At 38.3% G+C, this 16,826-nt stretch overlaps 1 long non-coding RNA gene across 1 annotated transcript; it reads right to left on the bottom strand.

Annotated features, from left to right (window-relative positions):
* Nucleotides 1-523: 523 nt before the first annotated feature.
* LOC129780062 (uncharacterized) lies at nucleotides 524-16,678 on the bottom strand. The gene is made up of 4 exons (XR_008743826.1): nucleotides 16,594-16,678; nucleotides 16,414-16,543; nucleotides 16,137-16,337; nucleotides 524-904 (listed from the first exon to the last, which is right to left on the bottom strand). It is a non-coding gene; the product is annotated as an uncharacterized LOC129780062 (long non-coding RNA).
* Between the last annotated feature and the right edge of the window lie 148 nt (nucleotides 16,679-16,826).

Below are 16,826 nucleotides of genomic sequence, written 5' to 3'. Positions count from 1 at the left end.
TCCAGGGTTGGGACTCCTCTTCTTGTGAAGTTTTTCAACCCCCGCTCCTGTTCTACGAAACTAGGTTTCAAGGTGGGGGGGACGGACATTGTTCAGTAGGTCCAGTGAGGAGACCCTTTCAGCGTAAATCGGTACTCATTGGATCGGCCGAAGTGTCCCTTTGTTGTTGGAATTGCGGAACGCGGACAAACGGTGTCGCGGGTCCGCAGTAGCGCAGGTGAAAGTCGCGGAACAAACCAGGGTTTTGAAGGAAAGGACAAACCCGCCCTTAGGTGTTGGGTGTCTCATTGCCGGGCAAAGCAAGAACACGGCGGTTGGTCTCCCTCGCGGGAGTGGCGCTTAAGCCAACCGCTTACCTGCGGAAAACCCTCCGGTCGCGACAAACTCGCGCGCGCTTTCCCGGCGTCGCGGGTTACATTTGGCGCCCAACGTGGTTTTTGGCACGACATTTACGGTCATTTGAAAAATAATTTTGGGAAATTTATTTTGGAAAATTATATTAATTTTTTCAGTTTTTCGGGAAAATTAGTTATCGTTGGAAATAATTGTTTTTTTTATCAGTATACATTCAGTATTTTTCTGAATAATTGTGAGAAATAGTTTCTAGTTTATTTTCAGTAAGATTTCTTTTTACAATTATAACATTTTAAAATTATTTATGAAGAGTCTTCAGAATGAATTATGCATCTAGTCTTCATAGAAAATAATCATCCTTGCCTGCCATCTCAATAAACAAAAAATAACGATATCGGGCAATTTTCTCTTTCTTCATCGTGTTTTCTATGGTTTTCTAAGTGTTATTCTAGCAGTTTTACTTGTTTTTTTGGGCATTTAATAGGTTCTCGGTATTCTCGTAGATTTTGCGTTTTACGAATTCCATGGTCTATAAGCTACGTTATTTTCCCTGAAAATAAATTAAACATCTAATTTTAGTGGTGTTACCTAAACTATTCAGAATGGAATTTCCATGTACTGAGCATCTCAGCTTGGAGGAAATTGACTACGAACTACGTATTCGGAATCAACCTGAAGAAAATATTGTTGGTTTGGACCTTTTAGCGAAACAACGTCGTTTGAGAAAGTTATTCAAATCAGATGCGAAGTCAGGACGCAAGTATAGCTCGTCCATTAATATTCGAGACGAACTTAATGTTCTGGAAAAAAATGTGGCGGCGATTGGAAGGGAAGTTAAGCAGAAAAAGTTTGAGCAGTACCATAAGTCAAAGTTGTTGCATTTTTTGTACCGAACAGAAAGATGTACAGTTAACGAAGAAGGGGAACAGTTGCTGAAAGATGGAGTGTTAAATCGACTAAGAAAAATGTTGAAAGAATATGAGGAAGAATCATCGAATGTAGGCCGAAACGATTGCACAAATGAGGAAGTGAGGTTAGATACCGTGTTTTCGATGGAATCCGATTCCCGAGGAACGGTAATTGATGTCAATGTTGAGACAAAAATGCTCCAGGAAATAGCCGATCTGCGGGATAAGGTAGTATATTTGGAGAAAACGTTAGGGAATCTCATGGCGAATCTTGTGATTAGAGAGACAACTAACCAAATTAGTTTATGGAAACAAAGGGATAATGGAACTACATCCAATCTACCTTGTCAGGAAGCGGTAGGAAGCAGTTCAGAAGATGATGGATTAGCTTTACGTCAAAACAGAAGAAATGCAGACGCGGATGATTCAGATGCCTCAGTAAATTCCCAGTTTTCCAATATTAATAATACTAAAAAGCGAAGAAGAAAACGACACAACTTTGAGAATAACAGAGATAATATAAGGGACAGAATAGAAAAATGGAAACTAAAGTTCACAGGCCAGCCTGGAACACTAAGCGTTGAGTGTTTCCTATACAGAGTGGAGAAAATTTCCTATAGAGAGAACGTGTCCGCAAAGGAACTGCTCAGCGGAATATATGTACTATTCGATGGACCAGCGTTAGAGTGGTTCTTTACGTACGTAGATGAGTTTGTCGATTGGGTTTCGTTTGAACGACGCATTAAACAGCGTTTTGGGAACCCAAATCACGACCAAGCTATTCGTCAGAAAATACTCGAACGAAGACAGCAGCGCAATGAAACATTCGTTGCTTTTGTGTCGAAAATAGAACAGCTAAATAAAATGCTTTTCAAACCACTGTCAAAACGACGGAAATTCGAGATAATTTTGGACAATATGAGGCAAAACTATCGCTCGAAAATTTCGACCATCGATGTGAATGATCTGGATCACTTGCTGAATCTAAATCATCGCATTGACGCTGTAGATCCAATCTTACAAAAAGCCTGGGATAGTCCCCCTCTCAGACCAATACATTGCATTGAGGCGATAGGAAATAATAATGAAGAAGTTAACCGAAGAAGAAGGAGAAATGTGATTTCCAAAAAAATCTGTTGGAATTGTCAACAACAGGGACATTGTTGGAGGGATTGCATAACGCAAAAATTGATTTTCTGTTATGGCTGCGGAAATCTGGGCAGAACCATACGAAGTTGTGAACGTTGTACTATTCCCAGCGCAGATAGGAATCGGGATAGGTCTGTTCTGATTCAAGGTAGAAGATGTGATAGGTAGAAGCCTTCCCTGTTCAACCCTCCCGTCTTTCTATGTTCGTGTGTGTATGTTTGATGTTCAAGCTATGTACCTTTCATGAAGGAACTAATAACAAAAAACACACCTATGTGGAAAGTCCTACGTCGAATCCCATCGATTGAGGAATCGTTGATTCTTTGGAAGATTGCTTGAAGTCTGAGTTGAGAGCTCACAATGATCCGGGAAAAGTAGCAAAGTTCACGAAGAAAATTAACGAGTCGGAGCTATGACCTGTGCAAAGTAGCGGTCATGGTACCGTGAAGCGTAAAGCGAGCACTGATGATGACTTTCGAAACAATCAGTAATGAACTTCGTGAAGAAACGAAGAGTAGAGTGCCTCAGCACTAACGAGCAGTCTGAAGAAGAGACTTGATAAACCTCTCGAATGGTTGATTCCGTAAAATCATGTCTACTTTGAAAGCTATGTAGCCGAAGTGACAAACGGGAATCCCAACGAAAACATCAAAAAGAGACCGACCTTCGAAATCGAATCGAGTGAACAACGCGACTCGAATTGTAAATAACATGTAAATATTATTAGTAGAGTAGTTTATTAGTTTTTCCTAGTTCCTAACTCTATTATTAGTCTTAAATCTAGTTTAGTTAGTTGGTTAAATTATTAAAAAGATAGTCACTCACGTTTTTTGCCTGGTCGATTTTCCGTTATTTATTGCTTGTTTTTGTTTTCTCGTCCTTCATATTTTGTCGTTCCAGTATTCCATTATTTAGTTTTTTTTGGTGTTGTTTTCGAAGAAATCTGTAGTTTCGCGTTAAGGGGTCACTTTGTTTAGTCCTAAACTAAGTTAATAATTAATAAATAGTAAGAGTAAAGTAATAACGTTTTGTTATCGTTGTGGTTCAAGTTCGTCACTGTATCCTCCAGCTCGTGTCCTGTTCCATCCTTGTGAGTGTAGTTCCGATTCCCGTCCATGTTTTTCCCGTATGTCTTCAGTGCCCAGATCCACATTTTCCCGCTTCCGAATGTATTGTCTATTGTCGTCATTAGCTGCTTCAATTCCTTTCCTGTTTTCCGTCCGTTTTTTTTCAATTGGTTTTCCTCAGCAACTTCCACCTTTTTCCGTTTTTCGTCTGTGATTTTTTTTAGTTGATTTCCCGAATATCCTTACGATGTTTTCCAATCCAGTCCTTTGTTTTTCTCCGGTCTTATATCCCGGAAACCGTCCTGTCCTAGTCCTTTTTTGGTCCCGTTCCTGGTCATCCTCGTCCTTCGTCGTTGTTTGGATCGTTTCCCCAGAAACAATCCAGTTCAATCGGTGATGCTGCTCTCCTTGTAGAACCTAACCTGTGAATGAAAAGAAAAAACAAAGAGCTTTACATCTAATAGTTGGAACGACTTACCATTTTTACTTTCCTTTTTCCGTCCATATCGTTCCACAAAGTTTTTTTTCCCCCCTTATACACGGAATCGTCCGTGTAAGAATAAAAATAAAAATTAAATTACACTGCACTGACAAACCTTCGCACAGGTTTGTTTACTTCTCAAACACTGTTTGGTTGGCAATAGCGTGAGTGAATTGTGTGAGTGTATTGGGGAGAATGAGTGTACATCGCTTGTAAGCGAGGGGTGCGTGAATGTTTGATTGGTTGAATAATTAGTTTTGTTTGACAACTAAATAGTAGCTCTGGAAGGTCAGATTGATGTTTTTTTTCTCGAGTTTTTTCTTGTTTCCCAGTTCAGTAGTTTTCTGTTAGTTAGTTCTCTGTGATACCAGTAATTTTTTATGGGCGTTTAGAGTTAACCTTTGCAGTGGTTCACACGACATTTCGCTGGAGACCGGAGCTGCAAAGCGGTGATGGTCAGTTACAGACAGATCAATTGATCTGATACTGGAAATAGAGGATGAGTCAATTCAGTTTGACGATGACCACATATGACCCCGAAAATGTTATTGAATAATTCTGCAAAGGGAGACTCCATTTTCGCCTTCGAAAATTTGATTGGTTCAGGCCAATCAAATTTTCGAAAATTTAGCAGGGAATGATGTAGCATGGTACCGATTTGAGTATTTGGAAGCCCCTCGTTTGATAACTTTGAAGCCCAGAGTCAACACAAACTCGGTTGTGTTAATCTGAGCTCCTCTCTTCTTTCTCTGTATGGGACGTTTGGCAGCGCGAGTGTCTCCTCTGCTTTTGGATTCGAGCGTTTAACCATAATGGGTGCTGAATGTGACTTGGCGGCTGTATTTAGCCAAGACACCCACTGACCAATACACATCTAGAAGACTCATGCTTTCCTTTTTTTTGGTATTTTTCTTTTGGATATTTCCTCCAAATAGCAGAGTCTTTCGGTGGGGTTTTCTTATTATTGAACTGCCAAAACCCGGCGAGCACCTCGACTTGAACTGTGCTCGGGAGGTTAAAGGGTATCGCCCGCGAATGCTTGAATGCCGGACCAATAAAAACACAGAGGAACTTCGGTATAATTACTGAATAGTTAACATCGTTAACTATTACGTAGTTCCGGTCCTTTTAGTATCTCGCTGATCTGAGGATTTACTAATATGCTCGATCATTCTTACTTCAAACGTGGAATAGGCAGGAGCGGTCAAGTTAGTTTTTCGAACCGCGAGTTAAAGTCAAAAAGGTAAAAGTCGGCAAAGTTACATCGTACAGTCAGTGTAGATAAGTTTTTTTTCTGTTTTTTTTTTTGTTCCATGTTCGAAACCAGTTAGTCGTCGTTAGTGTTTTTCGGTGTGAGAAACTTCGTTTTCCCAACGACTAAATAAAATTCGAGGTAAGCTCTATTGCACGTGGCGTAATTTAAATTGTGGTTTTGATGTTAAAAATGTGGCATTATTGTCATTTATCGAAGAAAAGCGAATCTCGGAACAATACAGACGTCGTATAAATGAAAAAAATATGTTGATATCATCCTGCTGTTCAAATTGTGGAAATGTAATGTATTACTAATTTTGGATCCTCAACACATCCGAATTGCCGCTAAAACGTATATACGTTAAACAGTGTCCAATTTCTGATGCTGTTCATTAAACTGATCCGCAGATTCATAATAACATTAGTAACTGCATTAAGCTTTGTGCTCCGTTTTTGGGGGAGGATAATGGCAATGGATTGGCGGATTGAACACACTTTGAAAATGAAAATTATTAATTGAAATTTACTTTTTCCTATCAAATATATATTCTATGTAATAGAGAATTATTTCAATTTTCGAGTGAAAAATCTTAAAGGAAAATTATTTATAATAATTATTTTTTTATTATAACGATCAATTTTAGAGGGAATATCATAATAGTTAAGTCGGGGTCAAGACTACGTGTTTCAACTAATCGAATAACACAAATTCAAAATTAGAAAGTAGAAAGTATTTTGTCTCAAAATACGGATGTCGCGACCAAGTCGTTGTACTATAGGTGGACCGGAATGTCAAAATTGCTGTTCGGCCATTGCTCGTGAAAAACCAAATTTGTTTACAAAATAAAACGTATCTTTGGTGACAAATGCGTTCGTTGGAAAAACAGCTGATCGCGCTTTACTGTAGCTAGGTAGTTTTCTGGATGTCTATTATAACAGTTTTTCATAATTGCTTCTATTTTTTCAGATATCTACAATTAGCGATCGAATCATAACAGTACAGAAAGATGTTTTTAGTATATCTTTTCGTTCCTAGCCGCGCAATCATGCCTTTCTATCCAAGCAAGACGTACTTCTGTTTGGCTCCCATCTGCGGGGAAAAGAGTACTATCAGCTTACGGCGATGGTGACAAGAAATAACACTGATTGTGGTTACATTGATTTCGCTCAGGGAGAAGGAGAATGCTGTGCATATACCGGGAAGGAGCCGGAAATAGATGTTACTGTGTTTACTTTTCAAATGAGTTGTCTTTTGTGTTGCTAATATATTAGGCTGTCAAGAAAGTCCTGCGGTATTTCCGCGAGGTGTCGTAAGCGCGTAGTTCTAGTTGTATTCATTGTATCAAGTCATACTATAGCTTGTTGGAAAGGTATTTTTGCGCGCTATATATAGTCCTTGACAGTGTTTTGTTTGGTTAAGTCGTTCGTGAGTTATAGTGTCGCAAATATGGAGCAAAATAAAGAGAAAATCCGACATATTTTACAGTACTACTATGACAAAGGATAAAATGCATCTCAAGCTGCCAATAAAATTTGTGCAGTTTATGGACCCGATACAGTTTCCATTTCCACCGCACAACGATGGTTTCAACGTTTTCGTTCTGGTGTAGAGGTCGTCGAAGATGCGCCACGCTCCGGAAGGCCTGTCGTCGAAAATTGCGACAAAATCGCTGAATTAGCCGAAAAGACCGGCATACTAGCAGCCGTAGCATCGGCCAAGAGCTGGGGATAAGTAATCAAACCGTTATTAACCATTTGAAGAAGCTTGGATTCACAAAGAAGCTCGATGTATGGGTACCACACACGTTGACGCAAAAAAAAACATCTTTGACCGTATCGACGCATGTGAATCGCTGCTAAATCGCAACAAAATCGACCCGTTTCTGAAGCGGATGGTGACTGGCGATGAAAAGTGGGTCACTTACGACAACGTGAAGCGCAAACGATCGTGGTCGAAGCCCGCTGAAGCGGCTCAGACGGTGGCCAAGTGGTCATTAACGGCCAGGAAGGTTCTGCTGGGTGTTTGGTGGGATTGTCAAGGAATAATCTCAATTCAGACCTGTACTGCCAACAACTGGACCGCTTGAAGGTAGCACTCATGAAGAAGAGGCCATCTTTGATAAACAGAGGCCGCATTGTCTTCCATCAGGACAACGCCAGACCACACACTTCTTTGGTGACGCGCCAGAAGCTCCGGGAGCTCGGATGGGAGGTTCTTTTGCATCCGCCGTATAGTCCGGACCTTGCACCAAGTGACTACCACCTGTTTTTGTCCATGGCGAACGAGCTAGTTAGTCAGAAGTTAGCCACAAAAGAGGCCTGTGAAAATTGGCTATCCGAGTTTTTTGCCAATAAGGAAGCGTTTTTTGCCAATAAGGATAACAGGGGTATTATGAAGTTGGCATCTCGTTGGGAACAAGTCATCGAACAAAACGGCGCATATTTGACTTTAAACAGATGATTGTAACTAATTTTATGAACAAATGAAAATTCAAAAAAAAATACCGCAAGACTTTTTTGACAGCCTATTATTACAAGAAAGTAACCAGTTGCGTTGGATGTTTTAACCAAAGGAAATCCTGAGCCTTGAATTTCGTGATTTTCTGTGTTACATGAATAAATTTGAAGCAGAATAGCGCGCAAAATGTTGTAATGCTTGGTTTTGTAAACAGCGTGGCAATACTGCTGGTATTTGACATATAAATTAGATTAAGAGAGTTTCGTTTCTCAAACGGAATGAATGAAATATGTAGCAGCTGGTATGGCATCTTCAACAATGTTGTTTCATTCAGTTATTTTTCTCAGCGAGTTGATACGAAACCATAACCACACAATCAAACAAAAAGTAAATAAATCTGAAAGCTACGTCTCGCTACTCGTCTCACGTCTTGGTCGGAATGTGTCAAGAACGAAACACCTATCGTTTCAGCATCTTGGTCGCTACTAGATGTCGACATTGTACATTCGTACACTCGTACACTCGAATAGTGCCTGACGGCTATGAAGAAACGAATCAAAACAAAACATGGAGAGGCGAATGAACTGCAAAGTTTAAATCCTCTTAAAAACAAAGAATCGAATCGAACAAAACATCTGCAGTATCATCGTGATCGATGATTTCGTTAAACTTTAATTGTTAAATCATGCCTAATATTGTCCGGAAAAAATCGTGCCGATTCTAAGGAAGAAATCGAAAGCATATTTTTATAGACATACATCTTTTCGATTAAAGATGCACATATTTGTTCCACAATCTTTCAGCATCCTTCCCGCAACTTGAGAATTCCATTCTCTCAGAACTTCTTTGTTTTCTCGTCGAAAAACTGGGCAAGGCGCTTTTTATGCTATGCAGTGAGTTGAAGTTCTTAAAGGAATCTAATAGTTAATAATCTGAAGATGCAATATCTGGTAAGGCAGATGGAGTTTTAGAAGCGCCTCAGACGCGCCTTAGAAGCGCTCTGGATCGTTGATTTTAATACATTCAGCTGCGATCAGCACTTGTTGGAATTCATCGAGACTAGTTGCTTGGTAGAAGCTCATGATACAGATTTTTTTTCAGTCCCACCAGACCCAGCCATGACTTCCTTGAGGCAAAAACCTGCTTCAGGATTTTCACTTTTCAAGATTTTTTGAACTCAGCATTCTCGTGAATAATTTGCCCTTCACCATTCGCTACAAGTTTTCGTTGCGCTTATAAAACGAATCGCAGATTAAGATTCCTTCCTTCGATGTTCTTCGATAAAATAAACCCTTATTCCGGAATCCGGTCAGATTTGAAATTAGCATAATGTAGCATTCTTTGATCTGATCGAGTCAAATCCTATCGGGTTGTGCAAATGTTGCAAAACGTTTATCTCGCTCGGATTGCGATTTGTCAAATCCGATCGGGTTCCGGAATATGGGTTAATATGTAGTCCATACACTGTAACGTTTGTCGTGAAGTTTTGTTTCGAATGAACGGTGGTTTTAGATATCTGTAGCCAGTGTCTTAGAATATCAAAAAATATTCACGAGTAACTAATATGATTTTATTTCAGTGTAAATGACTTTTTTTCAGCTTGAAACACACCGCCCTCATTATGTTGATGACAATAACAAACGAGTTCATTCTGTTCATATCACTGATGCATGAGCAAATTTGCTATAATGAATGAATGCGGCATTGAGTGGGGTTCATAACTTCGCTGTTATTTATACTTTGAATATCAAAAGCAACAAATTGATATTCATCACATTTGAAACAATATTCGTTCTGGCATTGGTTTAGAGTCAAAATTCAAAAATTAAAAATTTGTCAGGCTGAACCATTTAGAGAAAAAAAACGCCAGAGTTCGATGAAATGAACTTTTCAAGAAATCGCGCATGATTTTGTTTGGCGAGACAACGGAATAAAAAAAACCAACTGCACACGGTTGCCTCAGGTTAAAAGTAAACAACAGCTGATATTCATTTGGCCAAAATGAAATTCAATTATGGCATCTTGAATAATCAAGATTAAAATGACACTGGATGGAAAAATAAACAAAAGTTAATTTGCTCATATTCATTGGTTATCTGGAACTGTCATTTTGATTTTCGTTCGGAATATATAGGTTTTCGATGCAACCTAGACCGAAAATCTATGCATTTGAGCTTTTTTTCCAATTATTTATTTATTAGGCTCATTAGCATTTTAGCTGTAACAGAGCCGGGTTTAATCGTGTACATGTACATATGTTTACGTTTCTATAAATTGTAAATTACACAGTAGATAGTAGTAGCCATTTAGGCGTTAAGTTTTCTGTTCCATTACATTATGGTAAATTACACAGTAGTAGCCATTTAGGCGTAAGGGTATTCTTTCTGTTCTTCCATTGTTCAGCAGACCGGACAGCGGAGACAGTTGATATTGATCATTGTTGGGTTATTTATAGAACAGCAGCCCGATGTTTCTTGCAGAGCAGAGCAGTTGTATGGATGAATCGATCTTTGTTCCACCATGGATCGATTTCCATCGCTGATGATGGTTGTGTGGACGTAGTTATTCTATAACAACACAAAGATGATCAATTGAGGGCCCTGAGTTTGAACTCACGATCGATCGCTTGGTAAGCGAACGCGTAACCAAGTGGCTACGAAGACCCCCTATGCATTTGAGCTTAGCGAAAATGATTTTTTTCAACACTGTCTGTAGCGAATCTACTAATTCATGTGTCGTGTATCGAGGATTAATCTTTATAAGTGTCTCGATTTGATTGTCAGCAGTATCAGCATGGACTTTCCAGACAACTCAATAGAAGCGTATTACGAAAATCACCAAATATCAATAAAGAAATACATCATTTCAAGAAACAGATCCGTATATCCATGGAAGAATATTGTTGTTCGCATTGTTCGAAAAACTATTACCGATTGGAATAATTTGATCGATCCCAGTTCATGTGCGTTACTTCCATACTATACAATTAAGAGAAGAAATTCAGTCATATAAAAAAATGGATGTTTGTTTGGACAGCACTCTCAAGCTGCTCAGTCCTTTCATTGATGAATACAGAGTACTCAGGGTGGGCGTGAAGTTTAAAAAAATCTTATAAATACAAAACAGATCTCATTCAATTTGTATGTTTTACTTTAAGAAATACTTAACGTGTTCATGTGGAAATTATCTAAGCCCCCTCTCCCCTCACCGTGGACAAGCGTGGATATTTTCATAACCCCTACCCCCCACTTAAGTTGTCCACGTGGTATGTGGACAGGCCCAAATGCACTTTGTTCTTTGATTTGTCAACAATAGACGAACAAAGATTCCTGTATATTCAGTTTTTCACGAAACTTGAACCTTGAAAATATAATCATGCTTTTTGTGACGTGACATGCCCTGAGCTTGAGCTTGAGCTTGGGTAGACTGTACAATTCGTAGTTGCTCTCCATGATTGACCTGAACCAACCAAATTGCACACAGAACACACAGAATGACGCTTGGGACTAGCAAATCATTCTCGTTGTGCAATTCTCGATGATTCGAGCTTTAAATGGTCAATAACGACGCCGGCCACGTCCTTACAGTCACCAGGGGAAGGGAGGGAGCGTTAGTATGATAATCGCCGCCCGAAGGCCAGAAGGGTCGCCTCTATAGCGTGGTTCCCTAGCGAAAATCATGGAAGGGATAGTTGTTAGTGGGAGAGGTAAGAATCAGGATTCACTGTGGTAAGTGATGTGATTATGTGAACGCGAACTATCGACCACTCAACGAAGCGAAATTCTCTTGCGTTACAACGCGCGACATTAATTATTTTTAGGTAACCTAAAAAGGTAGACCTGTTAAATCAATTCGACCGGCTATATATTCTACTATTCAACTCACATACTATTTTGTTGAAATCCTTACTGTCTGAGTTAACTGTAGGAAACCTGAGAAGGTAACGAGAAAACTCCGCTAAACCAATCATCCCAGCGATATGTTGGAGAACTGTATATTTTGGAAACCTGAAAAGGTAACCGAGAAAGCTCCTCTAAAATCAATCGACCCAATTGTCTGAAGATAGATATTTGATTAGCCTTTTTTTTCTTTTTCTTCATTAGCAAGCAATTATTAGAATTCACGCATAAACAAATTAAAAAAAAACTAATTTCTTTGCACTTTCAATATACCCTAACAAAGAAAATAAAGTTTCCAAAATTGAACTAACGATACTACTATGGCGCAATATTACGATACTACTACGGCGCTATACTGTTACCACAGTAGCATCTCTAGGCATATTTCAATTCAGCTACATCATTAAACCAGCTTAACTTAAAACCAAACCTTCCGAGAAAGCAACACTCAAAACAATTACACTCGGTTGAATCCATCAATCTAACAATCATTTGAAAATTTAAAATCAAACCAACTATAATTCAAATTTTTGGATTTTTGGACACTCCACTTTCATGCTAATCTTTCCAAGAGAAGGTAACAGTTTTTCATCACATGATCGCCATTTTTACTTAATCTATAACAAGTATTTTGAGGCAACACTGCGCACACCACAAGCTCATGAATTGGTAGTCGTCACAGCCGTAGCATAATGCAATATTCTCACTATGTACCTATCTTCCTCCCTCTTCTACACAAGATAGCAGAGCAAACACACACAATAAAATTTTCGTTCCCTGCATTGAGCATACGAGCGCAGCCATTTTCTTTTTCATTGCTACTGCTATTGAATTTGGTGCCACGGAGTATGCACACAAGAAAAAAAAAAAGAAACGGCACACCGTCAGAACACATTTCTAACAGGAATTTCATCAACACGAATCGACTTTGATGATCGCAATTCTTCTAAAACTCCTCTCAATTCAGTGATTCGACGAATAGGAGCGAAATTTGATTGCACTTGATAGATACGCGATGGCACAAGAAACAAGTCGTAACACGAGATCGACCGAACACACTCACAACCGCACTAAACATCAAAACATTTTTTCCGCCGAACAAATTATTTAATGGTTGCATTTTTGTGTAAATTATCAATGGAATTTAAACGAAATGCACTGGGTTTCAATGAACCGATGCAGGAAGCACACTTAACCATGCAATTAACGCAATTTCATACGAAACAACAAATGAAACACCGCAATTCTAAAAAAAGAAACCGTGCGCAAACGAGCACGTCTGATTCACACCATCGCTCTACCCGACCTCCGTGTTTCGTTTTTTTCCAGGAATCACTTTACTTCCTCACTGTATCTAAATATATGCACACACACTAGTACCATAGCACACACGGGCACCCTTCGAAAGGCGAAGGCAGAGAGGTACGAAATCTCCCGATAGAGAGGAGGTAAACGGAACATTTTCACCACCACATGAGCATACGCTAGCTGAAACTAAAAATGGCTTCGAAGCAGAAATAATATTCTGATGAAGCTCTTTTCGATTTCATTCTATTTGATAGTGGTATTTCACAACACTTATACTATCTACCATTCTTCACGCTATAAAACTCCATTTCTAAAATAACTCCGATATAAAGACGAAATAAAACACACGAAATACACGGAGCAATAAAAAAACACGTCTGAACGCGACGACTGTCCGATCCTCTCTCCATTTTTGTGACGTGACATGCCCTGCGCGGAAAACAGGACAGAGAATGTTCTTTAGCTCTCATGTATCCTTGGCGTTCAGCTGCTTCTTCGTTTCGGCCACGAAATTATTTGAGAAGACCCTCCGTTTGAGGTTCGCCCAAAAAAATGTTATCTCACACCGAGAAAAATTTTCATATCGGATTTATCTGTACGACACATATTTTTTGCAATCTAGGCGCGTATACCTTAGATGAATCTTGCACATGGAATTAAATTTTATGTGCGGTTGCATATAATAATGGATTCATTTTTGAAATGTACTTAAAATGAATTCTTTTTACTTTATATAACTCAAAATAGGGAAAAAGTCAATTTCAGCAATGTTTTTACACATTATCGTCAGGAATTATATGAACATTGTGTACGTTATTCATCTCCCTGAGTAGAATAAGTAAAAATACTGAAACATTCTTATTCCCTACTTGTGTTATTCGAGAGGGAAACAAAATGCATGGCATGGTGCATTTATTATTGAACTTGATAACATACTACTCTTACAATAATCACTAACACCTCATCTTCATTTTCCATTGATGAGAATTCCTTAGATTTTTAGAACAAAGTCTGTTCATGATATTGTGAACAAATATTGGAGGCCCATCAAGATCGCTTAATCTGATTATGTTTACGATGTTTGTCTTAGAGATGGCTTCATATGTTGGCTTATTGGCTTGAGATGGCTTCAAAATGTCATTAAAATCACCAACAATGCATTGTTCACCTACGTTTTAAATAACTTAAATAAATTCTAGAAGGAATTCTATTACTTCCATAAGACTAACCTTAGATTGATAATAATATTCATTTCATACTAGTCTCTATATATATAAAAATGTTCCGTTCGTTTGTGTACGCGCCAAAAACTCGAAAAGTACGGAACCGATTGAGCTCAAAGTTGGACACATTATACAATCCACTTCAAGGAGTGTTGTTACTGCATAAAAAATTGAAAAATTGGAAGAAAAACGAAATTATATATGACCAGAGTGCGTTTCTGAAATTGAGCTTCTAATGAAAATCGACTATTCAGTAATGAATATGTGTTCTATGTGAAGGAAAAATCTTTTTTTCCACGTGTTTGACAAAATCATGAACTGAAATTGTGTTTCGAAGTGATTTAAAATTTATCGATTTCCCTCATCTATCTCTATCTCTATATATGAGGGGCTCAGAATGCAAGGGGTGTAAGTGACTTGATCGATTTCTCTTCATCAACTTTTTATTTAGTTAATAACTCAACTGCAAAAACGTTCCAATTTAAGTTTTCTATACAATCCGATAGATAAGGTTCTGACCTATCTTCCACATTTTCAAATACAGCTAGGAATGTATTTGCAGCTAAGTTATGACCAAAAGATAGAGTCGATGCAGAGAAATCGATCAAATCATTTACACCCCTTTCATTCTAAGCCTCTAATATATAAAAATGTTCCGTTCGTTTGTGTATGCGTCAAAAACTCGAAAAGTACGGAGCCGATTGAGCTCAGAGTTGTACACAATATACAATCCACCTCAAGGAGTGTTGTTACGGCTTAAAAAATTGGAAAATTGGAAGAAAAACGAAATTATATATGACCAGAGTGCGTTTCTGAAATTGAGCTTCTAATGAAAATCGACTATTCAGCAATGAATATGTGTTCTATGTGAAGGAAAAATCTTTTTTTCCACGTGTTTGACAAAATCATCTGAAATTGTGGTTTCGAAGTGATTTAAAATTCATCGAAATTTTAAAATTCATATATATATATATATATATATATATATATATATATATATATATATATATATATATATATATATATATGGACAGCACTCTCAAGCTGCTCAGTCCTTTCATTGATGAATACATAGTACTCAGGGTGGGCGTGAAGTTTAAAAAAATCTTATAAATACAAAACAGATCTCATTCAATTTGTATGTTTTACTTTAAGAAATACTTAACGTGTTCATGTGGAAATTATCTAAGCCCCCTCCCCCCTCACCGTGGACAAGCGTGGATATTTTCATAACCCCTACCCCCCACTTAAGTTGTCCACGTGGTATGTGGACAGGCCCAAATGCACTTTGTTCTTTGATTTGTCAACAATAGACAAACAAAGATTCCTGTATATTCAGTTTTTCACGAAACTTGAACCTTGAAAATATAATCATGCTTTTTGTGACGTGACATGCCCTGAGCTTGAGCTTGGGTAGACTGTACAATTCGTGGTTGCTCTCCATGATTGACCTGAACCAACCAAATTGCACACAGAACACACAGAATGACGCTTGGGACTAGCTTGGGACTAGTGATATATATATATGAACATATATATGAACAAATGAACAGAACATATATATATATATATATGTTCTGTTCATTTGTGTGCGCGTTCAAAACTCGAAAAATACGGAACCGATTGAGCTCAAACTATGACACAATATACAAAACAACCAAACACATCTAGGATTGTTGTTACAACATAAAAAATGATAAATTCAACTCAACCATGCAAGCACAATGTGCCACAGCAAAGCGTGGCAGGGTACAGCTAGTATAAGTATAAAATTACGATAATAGTATCCAAAGAACTTGGCTTCCTCTGATTTCTCATGAGCCGTTTTTTTGTTTGAGATTAAAAATTTTGTTATAGATCTTTCCTCCAGGGTTGCGCTTGCCACCACACCGAATAATAAAACATAAATCCTGAAAGAGTCACAAAAATGGTTTACGTAACATTGAATCTTCGTACGCAAAATCTTTAAAAGGTTTATCATGTTGATTAATTGTTGTTATGCAATTCATGTTTTTTTTGTTTGTTTGTAAATTACCTTTTTTCCTGTTTGAATAAATGAACAATTTATGAGACGTAGTCGTCCAATAGATTCTCCGTGGTTTTGATTCCAAGACTCAGATGATATTCCGCTTATATGCCTACCCGCTCTTTCTGACCTTAGGTTGGCGAATTCTCCCGTATTACTTCTTTCTATGAGTGATTTTCCCATGACAGAGTTTTCCAGTAGAGATTTCAGCTGGTACAGACCAAAGGAATTAATCATACGCTGAGGCAGGTAAACCTTATCGAAGCTGAGGCTTAAGTAAACTTACGGTATCTTGATACCATGTAAAAATCCGCAATAAAATTTCATCGACATCTACAACCAGTGTGGATTCAGATAAATCTTTTGCAAGCTCGTTTTTGATATGGCCCCGAGAGTCGATGCACTGTAACCACCAGCTGATGAAGATTTAAATATAACTAAAATAAAGCGCTTGAAGTGAAGTTACCTCCGAAAAACTGCAGCAGCTCTGCTGGAAGCTTGAGAATTTCAAGAGTAAAGGCTGATTTAGACGATGCCAGTCAGCGCTCTAGTTGAAGTATCCAGTGAACAGAGAACAGACACTCTGTTCAAGTTATTTGTACCAGTATCGAACAAGTAATTGGCCTCTAACTGCAACAGAGTGTCTGTTCTCTATTCACTGGATACTTCAACTAGAGCGCTGACTGGCATCATCTAAAT

The sequence above is a fragment of the Toxorhynchites rutilus genome, chromosome 3 (genome assembly GCF_029784135.1).
Source record: "Toxorhynchites rutilus septentrionalis strain SRP chromosome 3, ASM2978413v1, whole genome shotgun sequence".
In the NCBI taxonomy this organism is placed as follows: Eukaryota; Metazoa; Arthropoda; class Insecta; order Diptera; family Culicidae; genus Toxorhynchites; species Toxorhynchites rutilus.
Note: the sequence above shows the minus strand (reverse complement) of the source record. Positions and strands in the feature narration are given on the sequence as shown.